The 18,206-nt window shown below is 41.5% G+C and overlaps 2 protein-coding genes across 8 annotated transcripts in view; one reads left to right on the forward strand and one right to left on the reverse strand.

The window, feature by feature from the left end:
* The window catches only part of FAM210A (family with sequence similarity 210 member A), a 52,846-nt gene extending 37,786 nt beyond the window's left edge, over window positions 1–15,060 (reverse strand). The window contains exons 1-2 of one of the 3 annotated variants that reach the window (XM_064379461.1): window positions 14,918–15,060; window positions 8,838–8,969 (exon numbers count right to left, since the gene is read on the reverse strand). The gene's annotated coding sequence lies outside the window, so the exon portion shown is untranslated. The remainder of the gene's footprint in view (window positions 1–8,837; window positions 8,970–14,917) is intronic. The other 2 variants (XM_064379462.1, XM_064379463.1) reach the window with 2 other exon arrangements.
* A 200-nt stretch (window positions 15,061–15,260) lies between these two features.
* The window catches only part of RNMT (RNA guanine-7 methyltransferase), a 39,610-nt gene continuing 36,664 nt past the window's right edge, over window positions 15,261–18,206 (forward strand). For 4 of the 5 annotated variants that reach the window (XR_010343653.1, XR_010343656.1, XM_012472523.2 and 1 more), the window contains exon 1: window positions 15,261–15,317. The gene's annotated coding sequence lies outside the window, so the exon portion shown is untranslated. Of the gene's footprint in view, window positions 15,318–15,376; window positions 15,455–18,206 lie in introns of those variants that run through there. The other variant, XR_010343655.1, reaches the window with a different exon arrangement.

The following is an 18,206-nucleotide window of genomic DNA, read 5'->3' on the forward strand; positions in this document are numbered from 1 at the left end:
ACCCAGGCTGGAGTGCAATGGCGCGATCACGGCTCACCGCAACCTCCGCCTCCTGGGTTCAGGCAATTCTCCTGCCTCAGCCTCCTGAGTAGCTGGGATTACAGGCACGCGCCACCGTGCCCAGCTAATTTTTTGTATTAGTAGAGACGGGGTTTCACCATGTTGACCAGAACGGTCTCGATCTCTTGACCTCGTGATCCACCCGTCTCGGCCTCCCAAAGTGCTGGGATTACAGGCTTGAGCCACCGCGCCCGGCCACAACTTATTTTTTTACCAACAAAAAATTTAACTTTTTTGATGTTAAAACCATTAACTTTTCCTTAAAGCATAAATTAACTTTTGCTGTTCTTGCCTAAGTCTAGAATGTATGTTTGTATGTTAATGATAAATTAATTCAACATAACTTAACAATGTAACATAAAATATCCATACCTGAGATAAGATTTGATGTTCTGCCACTATCATCCTTTACGACCTTTTGTCCAAGTTAGCATGACATACTTTTCCATCTTCCTTACTAGTGACTTAAAACTTCTCAACTTTCAAAGTACTTCTTAACTAGGTAAAATTCACACCAATACTTAAATCACCCTATGTGTACATCTATGTACATAATCCTGAATAAATTTAAACATGTGAATTAACACAAATATATTTGCAGTTTCTGAAGGTAACACCTGGTGAGTGAGCACAGACTATCGACGTGTGAGGACAGAGGAAGCAGTTCCACCTCTTTCCTAACATCACAGTGAAAGGGCAACGATTCCTCTACAGTCATTTCATCTCCAACTGCCAGAGCCCCTCACTGCTTCAGTGGTTAGTAGCAGGAGGTACTTCACTATAAAACACACAAACACACATGCACACATACACACACTCACGTTTAGAGACGGGATCCTGCTCTGTCACTTAGGCTGGAGTGCAGTGGCATGATCATAGCTCACTGTAACCACCAACTCCTGACTCAAGCAATCCTCCTGCCTCTACTTCTTGGGTAGCATACCACAGCACCTGGCCTGAAATATTTACAAAGCATCTCCCAATTGTTCAACATTCCCCCAGAAATTTAACTCTTAGTTTTCTCAACTGAATTATAACTCCACTAGAGGTACAAACCAGGGGATTTTCTTCTGTATCTTCAGAGTACCTAAAATCTACCAATGTAAAACAGTTACAAAAGAATGTAACAGTGGAACTTTTCACTGACCCCCCTACCAAAGGGTGGACATTACACAGAACTGTAACCCTTTTGGCACCTAGAACAAATCAGCATAATATATGTTTTCACTGCCCTTAAGTAGTTTACAATCTAGTTATAAATGGGTAATTAAATATTCCAAGATGGGAGACATGTCAAACATGAGTTATAAGTTTATAAACATACTATGTATTGGGGGAAAAAAAGAAAAGGCTAACTGAACTACAGTGGTCAGCTGAAGGCTGCAGGATACCTCTGAAAGAAAAACTTAAGAGCATTGGAGAAGATGGAAAGTCATTCTAGGTTAAAGTGGAAATGCTACTTGAAAAGGCACAGAGTGTCAATATGTAAAGATGGGCCTTTTCAGGGTAATGAGAAATGAGGCTGGAATTGTAGAGGACTTTTTAATTCCTAAGGAGTAACTGAAGTTTTGAGCAGGGGAGTGATATGATAAAAGCAGGAGTAAGGAAAAGTTAATATACAGCAAGAAGGATAAAATGAACTCAGTTGCTTCTGAAACTATATTTTACTTCATAGAGAAATCTACTCAAAATAATTAACTAACTGTTCAGTCTTCACTGACCTTGGAATTTGAACACAGGAGTCAGCTGAGAACTAAACTGCATGAACTTAATTTAGATCCTGGATTACTGCTCTCTGTATTACACGTAATTTTGCATTCTTTACCATTAGCTTATGCATACAACATTAAAGAGTCACCAAAAATATGAGTCTGAACATCTGGATAAGAAATAGTTCATCATCTTGGAGGATATAACACCCCATAATTGATTTTAGTCATTCTCTTACTCTTAGAAACTTAGATTGTCCCCAGTTTTAATGCACTATAAAGAGTATCCTCATACATAACATTTTTGTCCATATTTTAAGTTCTTCAAGAAATTCCTAGTAGTATTACTAGGTTACTGGAGACATAATATAGTGGTTATTGGAGATATGTGTGTGTATATATGTATACATGTATATTGGAGATACAACATACTGGTTATTGGTTATACACCCACACATGTATATATATATGTGTATTATATATATACACATATATATATACATACACACCTCCAATAACCAATATGTTATATCCTGTTTATATATGTATACATATATATACACACACATCTCCAATAACCAATATATTCTATCTCCATTAACCTAGTAATACTCCTCCTAGGAATTTCTTGTACATGTATATATACACACACATCTCCAATAACCTAGTAACATATATATAAAATCTCATACATATACATATATATTTTTTAATATTTATTTTTATTTTTTGAGACAGGGTCTTGCTATTTTGCCCAAGTTGGAGAACAGCGGCTGTTCACAGATGTGATCCCCCTACTGATCAGATGAAAGTTTTGACCTGCTCACCTCACTTTCTGGATTGGGCTAGTTCACCTCTCTTTAGGCACTCTGGTGGTCCTCTGCTCCAGGGAGGTCACCATATTGATACCAAACTTCGTGCAGACACCTGATCAGCAGGGCATACTACAGCCCAGAACTCCTGGGCTCAAGCGATCCTCCCGCTTCCACACTAGCTGAGACTACAGGGGTACATAACTATTTTTAAGGTACTTAATACAACAATTCTTTAGCCCTAATTCTGGTTGGAGAGATACAGCCTCAGAATAGTGGAGACAGGTTATATCGAGCATATCAGCGGTTGCACTAATACGCAGTCATCTATATTCCATGAAAAGTTTTGCATACTCTACTACAATGACAAACTGGGCAGTCACCTTCATTGTACGGTGAGAATCATTATCATGGGTACATTACCTCCACATAAAGTTGTTCACATTACAGCATTTTCCATATTCTGGACTTCAAGGTGTCATCAAAGTTTTATAGAGTTACTACATAACAAAAATAATTTGTACATTCTTAATGGAAAAAAGAATATTTTATAAAACAGCTCTGATATTTTTAAGTCCTAAGTAGTATCAAACATTATATTCAATCACCTCAATATAAATGAATTCCTATTTCCCATTTTGGCTAAATTTCAGATCCTATAATCCCCAACATAAAATGAAAACTAGTAAAGTAGGGGCTATCCTTGTTTCTACTGTGGCTCAATGCTTACACAAAAACTTTACTCGAAACAATCTAGCGCAGTTCTGTTCAAGAGATCTTTCTGAAATGATGAAAATATTCTATATCTGTGCTGTTCAATAAGGTAGCCACCACACACAGGTGCCTACACAATACTCGAAAATACCAGTGTGACTTAAGCACTAATTTTTAGTTCCAATTTTAGTATTTGTGCTGCCGAAGTGAGCACGAGTACTAATTTTTCAACTTTATTTTAATTAAGTTACAATAGTAACAAGTGGCTGATGGCTACTGTATTGGACATGGCTTCGTAGTACACCGAAAGACTTACACTGTAAGATTTTCTATAAAACAGTTAACTATATTACTGGCTAGACAAGGTAAGAGAAAGTGTTGGCTGCCTACTAAGCATCCACTCCCCTGTTCCCTCATCAGAGGCCCTGTTCTGCTCAGGTAGCTGTCTACCCACCCCTCAGCTTCAATGATGGATCCTGATAAAAGGATAGGGCTCATAGCATTGTGTGGCTGGCTGACTGTTGGTCCAGGGGTGGGCATGTGACTCAGGGGAGTCTAAAAATTTTGAGGAGAACTTATATTTCATGGTTTGGGGACCTAATTCTCTCTCTTAAACTGAGGGTGAGAAAGGAACATAACATACGGATTCTGGGGGTTCTAGCAGCCACTCTGTAACCTTGAACGAAATGACATGATTTGGCTCTGTGTCCCCACTCAAATCTCATTGCAAATTGTAATCCCCACATGTTGAGCAAGGGATCTGGTGGGAGCAACTGGATCAGGGGGGCGGTTTCCCTCTTGCTGATCTTGTGACAGGGAGTTCTCAACAAGATCTGATGGTTTTAAAAATGGCAGTTTCCCCTGTGCCCTCTCCCAACCTCCTGCTGCCTTGTGAAGGAGGTGCCTGCTTCCCCTTTGCCTTCTACCATGATTATAAGTTTCCTGAGGTCTCCCTAGCCATGCCAAACTGTGACTCATTAAATCCCTTTTGTTTATAAATTACCCTGTCTCAGGTAGTACTTTTATAGCAGTGTGAGAATGAACTAACACAGGGAGCCAGTCTGTGTCAGGACAAAGCTGATTTAAGAGTCTAATTGACTCACAGTTCAGCACGGCTAGGGGAGGCCTCAGGAAACTTCAATCATGGCAGAAGGCAAAGGGAAAGCAAGGCACCTTCTTCACAAGGCAGCAGGAAGTGCTGAGTGAAAGAGGAAAGAGCTCCTTATAAAACATCAGAGCTCATGAGAACTCACTACCACGAGATCAGCACAGGAGAAACTGCCCCCATAATTCAATTACCTCCACCTGGTCTCTCCCTTGACACATGGGGATTACGGGGATTATAATTCAAGATGAGATTTGGGTGGGGACACAAAGCCTAACCATATCACCTAATTACCCTCCAAAGGCTCCACATCCTAATACCCTCACACTGGGGATAGGGCTTCAAGACAGGAAACAAAAGTAAGTCTATTATTCATAATTACTCTCTGCATATACCCCCAAATCTGGGCTGCTCTGTCTTTATCACATTAGTTTGGCTGAACCCTAATTGTGTCAAATCCAATCTGACACCTGTGTGTAAGCTGGATAAGAAAATAAACCATGCTGACTGATCTCAACTTAAACTCATACCTACTAACTTCCCTACTCCATTTACTTCCAACTCTCTTATTGCACACCTTATCTCTTTTCAAAGGTCCAATGCCTTCTTCTTATAAGAACTAATATTTCTCAATCACATACAATGTGTCTGTGTCAATGCACAACTGTAGTAAACTAAGCCAGATAATAATGAGATCTTTCCAGCCCTTACTCCACTTTTCATTCCCAACCCAACACCCAATTAGAATCCCACCATATCACTCCATTGGGAAGAAAACCACTCATCAGAACCAAAAGAAAAGGAACTAAAGGAAGGTTTATTCAAATGAAAGGCTTATGTATACTTCTAAGACTCCAGTCACTGGAAAACAAAACCATATACAGTCATGTGCTCCATAATGACATTTCCATCAATGACACACCGCATATATGGTGATAGTACCATAAGATTATAAAACCCTATTTTTCTATACCTTTTCTATGTTTAGATACACAAGTACTTACCACTGTGCTACAACTGCTACACCATTCAGTACAATTACATGCCATATACGTTTGTAGCCTGGGACAACAGGCTATACCATATAGCCTAGGTGTGTAGGAGGCTCTACTAACTAGGTTTGTGTAAATATACTCTGTGATGTTCACACAATGACAACACTGCCTAATGATGCATTTCTCAGAATGCATCCTCATTGTTAAGCCACACATGACTAATACTGTCCTGGAGCCTGGCTTGTCAGATCAGCACTCTTCCTCCATTCTGGGTGCTCAAAAGAGCAGAAGGAGGTTTCAATGGAGATTTTCTTCTACTGTAGAAACCAAAAATCCCAAAGCAAATAAAAATTAAACTTGCATTTAGTTGAAATCTAGGCAATCAGAAAGCATCTTAATTTTGATATGAGGGAGAAAAAAAAGTAATGTCATAGATGTCTTTGTTAAATAAGCACAATAATGTATACGCATGCCACAATGTCAATACAGAAATAGTCTTTGGGACACATCCCAAGGTGAACCCTAGTGAGCTACATCCTTGTAGAATCTTCTTCCCTTGAGTGTGGGTGGAACCTGCCACTTAATTCTAAGCACTAAACGGTAGAAAAGATAGAAAGGACTCCATCTCAGCAGACTGGAGAAAGAGTCTCCCTCCTGCTGACCTCGAGGAAACAAAGTGCCATATGATGAACTGCCTATGGACAGGGCCGCATACACGGAACAGCCTCTAGTTTCTGAGAGAGGCCACTAGTCAACAGGAAGAAGATGGCACCCTCACTCATGTAGGCCAAAAGATGAACTCTGCCTACAACCTGAATGAGTTTGCAAACAGATTCTTCCATAGTTGAACCTCCAGATGAGAATGTAGCCTGACTGATACTTTGAGATGCTAAGCAGCAAACCAGCTAAGATGTGCCCATATTCCTGACCCAGAAAAACTGAGATAATAAACCTGTGTTAAGCTGCTAAATTTGGGGGTAATCTGTTACACAGCAATGGAAAACACAAGCCTACTCTCCTTTGGAAATCTTCCCAACCATTGCATGAGTCAGGATTATTTTCATCTTCTCATAGTCTTTGTTACAGGGACTACAAAAATAGTAGGTCATACAGACCCTGAGTACAACTGTATAAAAGGGGCAACCTTAGGTTTAGTCATAGTTGTCTGCATTAGAACTACAGAATGTTAAGACTTGGAAGAAAACTGAGAGGCCCCTTAGTACCATCCTTTATGTTTACAGATAAGGAATGCAAGGACATGTAATAGTTCATAACTTGTTCCTGGATTACTGGGGGGAAAAAAAGAGACGAGAGAGTGAGACAGAGAGAGAGAGAGAGAGAGAGAGAGAGAGAGAGAGAGAGAGAGAGAGAGAGAGAGAGAAAAGAACTGCTAGTCTAATGGATTTCCCACATCTCCACAAATTGCTCAGGTGTATAAATTGTCTTTTCCCTGAAAATAAACGATTGAGAGCCAAACTACAAATTTCATTTCTATCTCCTACATTGAAAAATCAGGTTTAACACAAATTTATTGTTACTAACTAAAACATGCTCAGCAATAGGAATTTACTTGATAAAGAAAATAATGCCTATGTTTGTTAAACCAAAAAAGGACATATGAGAAATTATACATATATTTCACACCAAGTAAATTGCAATAGCATCTGTTTCACCTTGGCTTTGGTGAAAAATACTCGTAACCTTCTCTGTGGGGTTAACTAGTTTTGTCAGTGTTTACCGTATCAAATATATTTCAGAAAATGTGATTTGATCATCAGAGTACCAGAAGCCATGTTGTAATAAAGAGCACTTGTATTCTGGGTTCAATTTTAAAATATGTCTTTTTAAAATCTTGTATTTACAGTGATGAATATGGCAAGAAAAATAAAATAAAAACTTGCATTTAGAACTTGAAATAGGTCTGCTTTATTTTACATGGTGTGCCATACAAATAAAATTTTTCTTAACATTATAGATGACATTCATTTGGCAAACACTACATTGCAAGCCCATCACTGTTTATCTAATTCTTCTAATTTTAACAAATGACTCAAATTACAATGCAGCCTACTTAGCAGCTCAAACTATAACAAGAATTTCAGTATTTCGAAGAGCAAGGAAGAGTTACTATAATCCATGCTTAGGTTAAAAAATCAAGGACTCCAAATAAAATACTATGTTTAATTCAATTAATCAAGTCCAATAAGTTACAAAGGCAATGTAGAAGAAGTAGGTAAAAATGGGGAAGCCCTAATTTTTAAGTCTGCCTTAAAAATGATTTTTGGTTATCAATGAGACTTTCCAATAGGACTCATCTTACCATTGGCATCACAAAATCTGAACCACTCACTTCCCCTTTCTCCGGGAGGACCCCTTCCTAATGTCTGATGCTTCTTCCCTCACCTCCATTCTTTGTCCACTGCTGCACATGCTTAAAGCCCAGCTACCCTTTCACCCATAGAAGTCGTAGACCACTGCTACCATGGTTAATTCTCAGAAGTAATAAACTCAGAACTTGAAAGCACATAATGCCTACAAGACTGTTCACTATTTCAAACTTCTGCTCTGGTTTACACGAATTCAAAAAAATCACTCTATTTTTTCTGCTGTACCAAGACAAAAAAATTCTACAACCACACTTAAAGACATGGACTAATGACTTCACATGATACTGCAATAGCAGTTTCAGTTGTATTAAGAGAAGCTAAAAATGAGCAGGTTCTGTGCTAAGCATTGTATCATCTCATTTACTCTACAAAATAACTCTGTGAGAAAATTAAAACACAAAGTTTGGTCACTTACTCAAGGATGACACAGTTAGCAAATATAATATAACCAGGATTTGAACACATGCCATCAGCTTGTGCTCTTAACTGCTGAAATACTCATTTTTTTAGTCAGTTGCATGACTTGGTGGCCCATGGTTAAGCATACAGTTTCTACTAAGCCCAGTAGCAAGCCCAAAAGCTGTTTCTTAATACAAGAGCGGTTACCTGCAAAGGATGGAAAGGCTTTGCTCCAAAATCCTAAGGATCTACATTGTAATTTTCTCCTATAGGGTCTGCCAAAGGTTTCATACAGCATTTCAATCTGCCTCTGACATTTCAAGCACCATAAGCTCTGCTGGGTCATATGGCCTGAGTGGCAGAGCAGTTTGCACAACAGCCTGGGCCTGTTGCAGAGTTGCCTTTTGTTCTGGGATCCACTCAAAACTAGCAGCATTTCAAGTCACTCAGTAAACAACCTGCAACAGCACACCCAAATGAGTAATTTGTCACTTTCAAAATCCAAAGAGGACCACTAGATCTTACTTCTCTCTTTTTGTTGTAGGTGGTAACATGCCCTACACCAAACCAGTGGACCCCTAGACATTTTACTGAGGTGGAAGGCCCTGAATATTTGTTGGAATTATTTCCCACTCTCTGACACGCAAATGTCTTACCAGTAAGTCTAGAGTAGTTGTTTCTTCTTGCCCACCAGGTCCAATCAGCATAATGTCATCAATGTGATGGGCCAGTATGATGTCCTGTGGAAGGGAAGGGCGATCAGGGTCTCTATTTGTTTGCTGCAGCTGCTGTAATAGAGAACCACAAACTGAAGAGCTTACACAACAGAAACGTACTGTCTCCAGCTCTGGGATTAGAAGTCCAAGATCAAGGTGTCAGCAAGGTCGGTTCCTTCAGGGGCAGTGAGGAAGAATTTCATGCCTCCCCGGTTGCTCCTGATGGTTTGCTGGAAATGTGTGACATTTCTTGGTGTTCCTCTACTTCAATTTCACATGGCATTCTCCCTGTGTGAATATCTGTGTTCAAATTTCTCCTTTTTTAAGAACACCAGTCGTGCTGGATTAGGGGCCCAGCCTACTCCAGTATGACCTCATCTTACCTAATTACATTTGTAACTACGCTATTCCCAAATAAGGTCATATCCTGAGGTACTGAGGGCTAGGATTCCAATATATGAATTTCTAGAAGACATAATTCAACTCATAACAAGATCCCTGTGATCTAAATTACAACATAGAGTTAGAGAGTTGATATCCCCAAGGTAGGACAGTGAAGGTGTATTTCTGGCTTTGTTAGTTGAAAGAAAACTGCCTGAGCAGGCGCGGTGGCTCATGCCTGTAATCCCAGCACTTTGGGAGGCTGAGGTTGGCAGATCATGAGGCTAAGGGTTTAAGACCAGCCTGACCAACATGGTGAAACCCCGTCTCTACTAAAAATACAAAAATTAGCTGGGTGTGGTGGTGTACGCCTGTAATCCCAGCTACTCAGGAGGCTGAGGCAGGAGAATTGCTTGAACCCGGGAGGCAGAGGTTGCAGTAAGATCACGCCACTGCACTCCAGCCTAGGCAACAGAGTGACACTCTGTTTCAAAAAAAAAAAAAAAAAAAAGGAAAGAAAAGAAAAGTGCTTTTGGTGATCTTTACTAATAGATACTTACTAAGAAAAACATTTAGCAGATCAATAACTGCATGCCAGCTACTGGGAATAGGTTCTCAAGCAATGAAATGACATCTGGAACAACAGCTGCAATTAGTCACACTTAGTTAAGTTTATGATAATCCACTGTCTTGTTCCAAGATCAATCTGTTTTCTGCACAGGCCAAATGGGAGAGTTGAATGGGAATATGTCAAGAATCACCACCCCTGCATCCTTAAGTACACTAATCTCTGCAATTCCTCCGGAAATGCGGTATTGATTTTGGCTTACTATTATTCCAGGAAGAGGCAGCTCTAGTGGCTTCTACTTGGCCTTTCCTACCACAGCAGCCCTCACTCCACAGGTCAGGGAACCAGTGTGGGGTTTCTGCCAGTTGTTGAGTATGTCTATACTAGTTATTCATCCTGGAACTGGGGAAGTAACCACAAGATGAATATGGGGACCCATTGTGAGGAGGACCTGGGTTAAACTTCCATTGACCACCTAACCTCAACAAGCCCCTACTCTGAATAGTGGGCCAAATAACACTTTGAGTGTCCTGGAATCAGTGTCAGTTCAGAGTTAAGTGTTCAGTAATCCATGAGAAGTCTGATTATTTCTTTTTCTCCAATGCACACTTACCCTGATAAACCATAGGTCCTTTTGGGAAAAGTTGGGGAAAAAAACTAACAGTATAAATTCTTGGCAGCACAATGGGGTCTTTCCTCAAAAGGATCCAGCCTCCTCTCATTCAAGGGGTTCTAGAACTGTAAAATGACTCAAATCTGGGACTTGATTGAGGGACCATAACTCTTTCTTTTGGTAATTCAAGTAAGGCTTCCATTCACTTGACCTAGAACTCTTCTGCTTATACAGATCAATTCAGAATTCAGTAGACTGCCCATCGAATTCTCTTCTACAGACACCATGACTACCTACCCAATGCCGTTGGACTCTCGAGTCAGACTGTTCAGACTGTTGCTTTGACTCCACTGTACCCCGTGATGGCAACATGCCCACTTAGTGTTTGGTGATCACATGGTCCCTGCCATCCGGGATCCAACCATCCCTGCTGCAGTTAAGGACCCCAGTCAGTGGCAGCAGCTCACACTGCAATCTCCGATCTGCAGAGAAGAGCAGCCCCAGAGCTCTTCATGGACACCTGAGGAGAACCAGCAATGTCTTGCAAGGTAGCTACCTCAAGGGAGGCCATTACAGGTTCACCAGGCAAAGCAGGGTTAACCTCCTCAAAGGTGAAAGAATTGCTTCTACTGGCAAAAAAGAGTGAATAAAATTTAGGAGTTCAACATCCCCAGCTTCATCAGGATGTTCCCGTATGGCCCTATTCCAAATCTGAGGATCCCATTCTTTCCCAGTCAATGCCCTCATTTTAACAGCAGACCAAGGTGAGGAAGGAAATTCAGTTTGCATTGTAATTCAGCCACCTACAGGATGAGACTTTGGGTTTGGTTTTCACCAACCTCAGCTCTGCAACTACAGGAGATAATGGGTTTTAGGGCAGACACAGAAACTTTCAGGTCACTTTTTTGGAGCTTCAGTTGGGAATTTGAAGCCTTAAGCCCACCCTTCTTTTCTTTGTTTTTTGAGTCAGTTTCACTCTATCATCCAGGTTGGAGTGAGTGCAGTGGTGTGATCTCAGCTCACTGCAACCTCCACCTCCTGGGTTCAAGTGATTCTCCTGCCTCAGTCTCCCCAGTAGCTGGGATCATCCTTTTCTTTTCTCACTTCATCCAGCACAATTAAGAGCAACCAGCCAAGAGTATACTCATTAATTTGATTTAAATGTTCTAAGGTACCAAATATCTGATTGTTCTGAATCTTGTTGTTGTCTATAAGCATGAGTGGGAGTATCCAATAGTGATCTTTTGCATATCTCTATTACCATATCACACCATGGACTATCAGAGTCCTCTTTTCAACTGGGAATACTCATTATTGCCTTTAAATCTGATCAGGTTAGAAAACCAATTCCAGAAACACTATAATCAATTCAGAAAACTCATCCTTAAGATTCTGCTCTCTAGAACCACTCTCAGCACCCAAATTTGAATCAGTCAGGGCTCTCCAGATATACAGAACTGATAGGAAAAAAATATAGATGTAGATAAAAACATAAATATCTACATTTACATATAGACAGATATTGAGATATCGGTATTTTAAGGAACTGGCTCACACAATTGTGGAAGCTAGCAACTTCAAAATGTGTAGGGTAGATATACAGACAGTAAACTCAGGCAGGAATTGATGCTGTAGCCTTGAGGAAAATACTGTCTTCTTCAGGACACCTCAGTTTTGGCTCTTTCAGCCTTCAATTGATTGAATGAGGCCCATCCACATTATTTAGGGTAATATTTTTTAGTTCAGGTCAACTGATTACAGATGTTAAACACATCTTCAGAGTATCATCACAGCATCACGCAGATTAGTATTTGATTAAATAACTAGGTAAACTGACATAATAAAACTAATCATCACACACAGCACACTTCTGGATTTCTCAACAAAATCTTATTTTCAACTAAAAGAACAACCCTTTAAACAAGAATATTTTATTTGCTCCAGAAAGACAATGAAATTTCAGTAGGAATACTCTCCTGAGTGGAACAGAGGAAGTCCTTCCTCCAAAACTATTTAGAGAAACAAAGTTTCCATGAACCACCTCTCTTGCCTGCCTTCACATTACATTATCTTAGGAAACTACAACATTGTATCTACATTTTCAAAACAATCTTTATGTTTCAAAAGTATTAACTTCAACTCTACAACAGAAATCACACTTTAAAATTATATCTCTAAGAGATGTGCTCTCACTTCTTACAAATGGGTTGAAATAAATCATGCATGTCCTTTCCTTGTGTTGGTGGAGCTCACATTCCAGCAAGATAACATCCTTATCTAACTATTTTATCTCTGGACATAGTAACCCAAGCATTAAGAAGTATCAAAACACTTTCTGAAAATCTAGGATTTGCTAGACAATTTCCAGTTCTGAGTATGACCTTCTAGCTGGCACTGTTTCATTATTAGCAGAGTCTGGCCAATCAGCCAGACTGCCTGAATCCAAATCCTGATTCCACTACTTACAATCTGCATCATCTTGGCCAAGTTACTTAACCTTCATTTGTAAAACAAAACACTCATAAGAAGTAAGCCCAGAGCAGTGGCTCATGCCTGTAATCCCAGCACTTTGGGAGGTAGGCAGATCACGAGGTCAGGAGTTAGAGACCAGCTTGACCAACCTGGTGAAATCTGGTCTCTACTAAAAATACAAAAATTAGCCAGGCATGGTGGTGTGCACCTGTAATCCCAGACACTCAGGAGACTGAGGAAGGAGAATTGCTTCAACCCCAGGGTTGACACACGCACAGGAGGTGGATGTTGCAGTGAGCTGAGACCACACCATTGCACTCCACCCTGGGCGACAAGAGCGACACTCCATCTCAAAAAAAAAAGGAAGAAAGAATTAAACGAGTACAAATGAATGAAGTACTAAGCTTGACACACACACAGAACACACAGAAGGTACTAAAGTATTAGTTATTATTATGTTCATGTCCAGAAAACCAGAGATTACTCAGGTAATAATGGGGGAAAAATAACACCAATGGTAACTTTTAAATCATTTTTATCTGGCTCATTTACTTCTTACATTAAATGCTTTCAAGAAACCTTCCACTATTCTCAACAGAATTTACATGACTTCTAGTTAAGTTGTATAAAAACTGAAAAATATAGTATCTATATATCACATGTACAATCACATGGAGTTTTCATAAACACACAGTTAAGATTAAGAGGCTTTTAATCTAATGACAACATGTTTTTAAAAGTCAAAATTACACTCATTTTCTGTAAAACTACAACAGCAATTATCTCAAGAAACTTAACCATCAGAACCAGGGAACGTAATTGCCTGGTTCTAATGCTTGAATATGCGTATAATGGATTCGATCTCTGATAGCTACTCCTTTGCAGTTGTCAATATTCATGAAATGAGATTAACTCTCAACCTAGCTCATTTCATATAATAACAAATGCAAGCAGTCATCTGAAATTGATGGCTCATCCTTATTTGTGAAAAATGGGCCTCATTCTTGGTTCAAAGTTTGTAAGGGGTCAACAACCTCACATGGGCTAATGCCCACAATTTACAAGTGACCAGATTGGAAAGTACATGCTGCAAATGCTGCCTTCCCCCAAGCCAGGTCTATTCATTAATATACCTTTGTCTACTTACAAGAAGGCAGACTGGTAAAGCACCTTTTCAAAGCTGTTTTAAACGGATCAATTTTAGTAAAGAGTAATTCAAGACGGATTGTAAATTTGATCACAGTTTTACACCCTTAGGGTGGGGACGTGTTGAGACACGACGTTAATAAGTACCCGCATCAATAATCTATCCACAGGTAGTTTTGGCCCTAATCTCAGGTTGAAAGTCCTCAACTATGAAGCTTTCAAGTTTCAGTACAGTAGGCACTTTCACTCCCCAGTAGAAATCTGGTGTGATGGCCAAAAAAAAGTCTGTTGTCTCCCCCAAACCACACCATGTCAAAGTTCCGCCAACGCAGAGTTAATGCACCGTTATGTATTTTTCAAAAACAGGTATAGGTTGCCCCTTTTCTCAGAATCTAACAGATAGGAATGGTCTCTTGTGGCTGCCCAAATACGGCGGTAAGGACCGATGTACCAGTCCCTCGTAAGTAAGAAATGACTAATTTTTAAAACCACTCCGACCGCGGGCACTTCAGGCCCCTCTGCAACTGGCTTCAGAGGAAAGGAAGAGAAAACGGTGAAGGGTTACAGCGGAGGAGGCTGAAAAACAGTCCCCAAAGCAAGATTAGCCAGGACACAGGCTCGGAAGGGCAGGAATGACCTCTCTAGGCCGCCGGGGGCGATGGGGTCCGCATTGAGGACCACCCCAGTCTGGCGGGCGGACACCGCCACAGCTCGAGGAGCGGCGCACGCGGAGCAATTGCCAGGTTAGCGCCGCGAGTCAGCTCTCCGACACACGCCCAAGGTTGAAGGTGCCCTCTAGACCCCTCCCGCTGTCCCGCAGAGGTCTGGGGCCCATGCTACCTCTTAGGACGTTGAGGCCGCCGCCGCCGCTTCCCGCCGCGCACGCTAGAGGACAGCTCCTTGGATGCAACGATGGTGTCACTCACCAGAGCAACCCGGCCGAGCGTGGGTCCGGGCGCCGGAACCCGCGGGGCTCAGGCGGACTCTCGCCCCCTACCGCCCCCGGCCCCGCCACCGCGCCCACTAGCAATGTGCTCGCGACCGCCCACGCCCGCTCAGCGCAGCTTCTGCATGCCGCGCGCGGCACGTCGGGACTCGTAGTTCCAGCGCGGAGAACGTGCGCCGCGGCACTCTAGCCAGAGAGGCGCCACGTGACGCTCGCACTCCCGGAAGTGACGTAACAAGACACGCGTGGCGCGGGCCGTCGTTTCCGCAAACAGAATCGCGTTTGGCTGTGCTGGTGAGTGTGGCTGCAGGAACGCCGGCCCTTCATTTCTTTTTGTTTACCCCTCGGTCGCCGTGGAGGAGGAGGAAGCGGCACTCCCACTCCTGACATGGGGTCACTTCGCATTAGCCCTGTGCTTCAGTACCTGCCGCGTGGGTCTATTTCCTTGTGCCCTCAGTCCCAAGCAAAATGGGAACTCTTTGGGGTGGTCGGGCGCTGTTGATCCTCCAGACCGAGCGAGCCCGGGGTGGGAGAAGAAGTCCGAAGAGCTGCTCCAGCTCGTGCCCCAGGGCTGTGCTGGGGAAGGGTGGGGGGTCCACAGGTTTGTCTTGAGCTGCGCCTCGGAAACATGAACTAGAGGTTGAGTAAAAGGCCGCGCGAATGACGGAGAGGGTGAACTTGGCTGGAGAAGTCCTTTCTCGCCTCTGCGCGCTTCTCCGGCCCAGTAGTAGAGGGTCAAGCGGGCGGGTCGGGGCTTAGGGCTTATCCTGCTTGAGCTTTATCCTGGCGGCCTGCTCTGTCGTACCCTGAGGAACTGAAATGACGCAGGGACATAGCTTGCTTCGGAGGTGTGACTGTGGCACGTCGAAATGTCCATGTGGTTATTTATCGCATATCCATCTCGATGTCAGTCGACCACCTCTCGATGGTTTCTCGAGGATTCTGAGGGATAGCTCTTTTCCCTTTGGAGTATTTTAATTGTTTCACTTTCAGTTTGGTTTGGGTTTTTTCCCCCCCATTTGTTAAATTGATACATAGCAGTTGCAGATATTTGGGGTGTAGAGATGATACTTTGATACATGCATACAATGTGTAACGACCAAATCAGGGCAATTAGGATATTTGTCATCTCAAACATTTATTTTTTCTTTATGTTGGGAACATTCCAATTTTTCTTGTAGATATTTTGAACTACACAATAAATTCCTGTTAACTACGGCCACCCGACTGTACTATCAGGCACTAGATGTTATTCCTTCTGGGGTTTTTGTACCCATTAACCAATTTCTCTTCTTCATCCTCCTCTTCCTGCTACACTTCCCAGTCTGTGGTAATCACCAATCCACTCTCTACTTCCATCAGGTCCGCATTTTTAGCTTCCACATAAGTGACAACATGGTATTGTCTTCATGTACCTGGCTTATTTCACTTAACGTAATGACCTCCAGTTCCATCCCTGTCGTTGCAAATGACAAGATTTCATTCTTTTTAATGACTGATTAATATTCCATTGTGTATATATGCCACCTTTTCTTTATTCATTTGTTGATGGACACTTAGGTTGATTCCATATCTTGACTACTGTGAATAAGCTTGAGACTGCAGGTGTTTCTTAGGTATACTGATTTCCCTTCTTTTGGATCTGTACCCAAATTTGCGAAACTATTCATCTCGCAGGGGATTAACAACCAGAATATAGAAGAAACTCATCTAAATAACAGTAGTTCTATTTGTAGTTTTTTGAAGAACATCCATACTTTTTCCAGTATGTAAATTAATGGTTGTGCTAATTTACATTACCACTAACACTGTACAAGTGTTCCCCCTTTTCTGCATCCTCATCAGCATCCTTTTTTTTTTCCTTTGTTTTTTTGAGACAGAGTCTCTCTCTGTTGTCCAGGCTGGAGTGCAGTGGCTCGATCTGGGCTCACTACAAACTCCACCTCCAAGGTTCAAGCTATTCTCATGCCTCAGCCCCCTAGGTTGCTGGGATTACAAGCACAGACCACGATGCACAGCTAATTTTTGTATTTTTAGTAGAAATGGGGTTTCACCAGGTTGGCCAGGCTGGTCTCAAACTCCTGACCTCAAGTGATCTGCCCATCTCAGCCTCCCGAATTGCTGGTATTATAGGCGTGAAACACCGTGCCCGCCTCAGCATCCATTTTTTAAAAATCTTTCTAATAAAAGTCATTTTAACTGAGATTAAATGGTATCACACTGTGGTTTCGACTTGCATTTACCTGATATTAGTGCTTGTGAGCATTTTTTTATATATACCTGTTGGCTTTTTTATTTTTTTATTTTTTTATTTTTTTTGAGATGGAGTCTCAGTCTGTTGCCCAGGCTGGAGTGCAGTGGTGTGATCTCCACTCACTGCAACCTCTGCCTCCTGGTTTCAAGCGATTCTCCTTCTTCAGCCTCCTGAGTATCTGAAATTACAGGCATGTGCCACCACGCCTGGCTAACTTTTGTATTTTTAGTAGAGATGAGGTCTCACCATGTTGCTCAGGTTGGTCTCAAACTCCTGACCGTGTGATCCACCTGCCTCAGCCTCCCAAAGTGCTGGGATTACAGGCATGAGCCACCATGCCCGGCCTGTGTGTCTTTTAAGAAATGTCCATTCAGATATTTTTCCCATTTATAGTAGGATTGTTTCTTTTTTTTTTTTTTTTTTGCTATTGAGTTGAGTTTCTTCTATATTCTGGTTGTGAATCCACTATCAGATGAATGGTTTTGCAGATATTTTCTCTCATTCTGTAGATTATCTCTTCACTCTGTTGCTTCCTTCACTGTGCAGAAGTTTTTAGCTTGATATAATCCCGTTTGTCAATTTTTTCTTTTGTTGCCTATGCTTTTGAGGTCTTACCACAAAAATCTTTGCCCAGACCAGTGTCTTGAAGCATTTCCACACTGTTTTTCAAGTAGTTTCATAGTTTCGGGTATTAAATTTTAAGTTTTTAATTCATTTTGATTTGATTTTTTCATATGGTACTGGTCTAGATTTCCCAGCACCATTTTTTGAAGAGACTGTCTTTTCCCCATGTATGTTCTTGGCACCTTTGATAAAAACGAATTGGCTATAAACATGATGCTTGGTTTTAAACATTCGTACTCATTTTTGTGGTCATCTGGAATGCTGTGTCATTCATTTCTTCTGATCTAATTGATTATGTTTTTATG

This window comes from Aotus nancymaae, unplaced genomic scaffold, assembly GCF_030222135.1.
Source record: "Aotus nancymaae isolate 86718 unplaced genomic scaffold, 86718_ANA_hifiasm-v0.15.2.pri h1tg000020l, whole genome shotgun sequence".
NCBI classification, from domain to species: Eukaryota; Metazoa; Chordata; class Mammalia; order Primates; family Aotidae; genus Aotus; species Aotus nancymaae.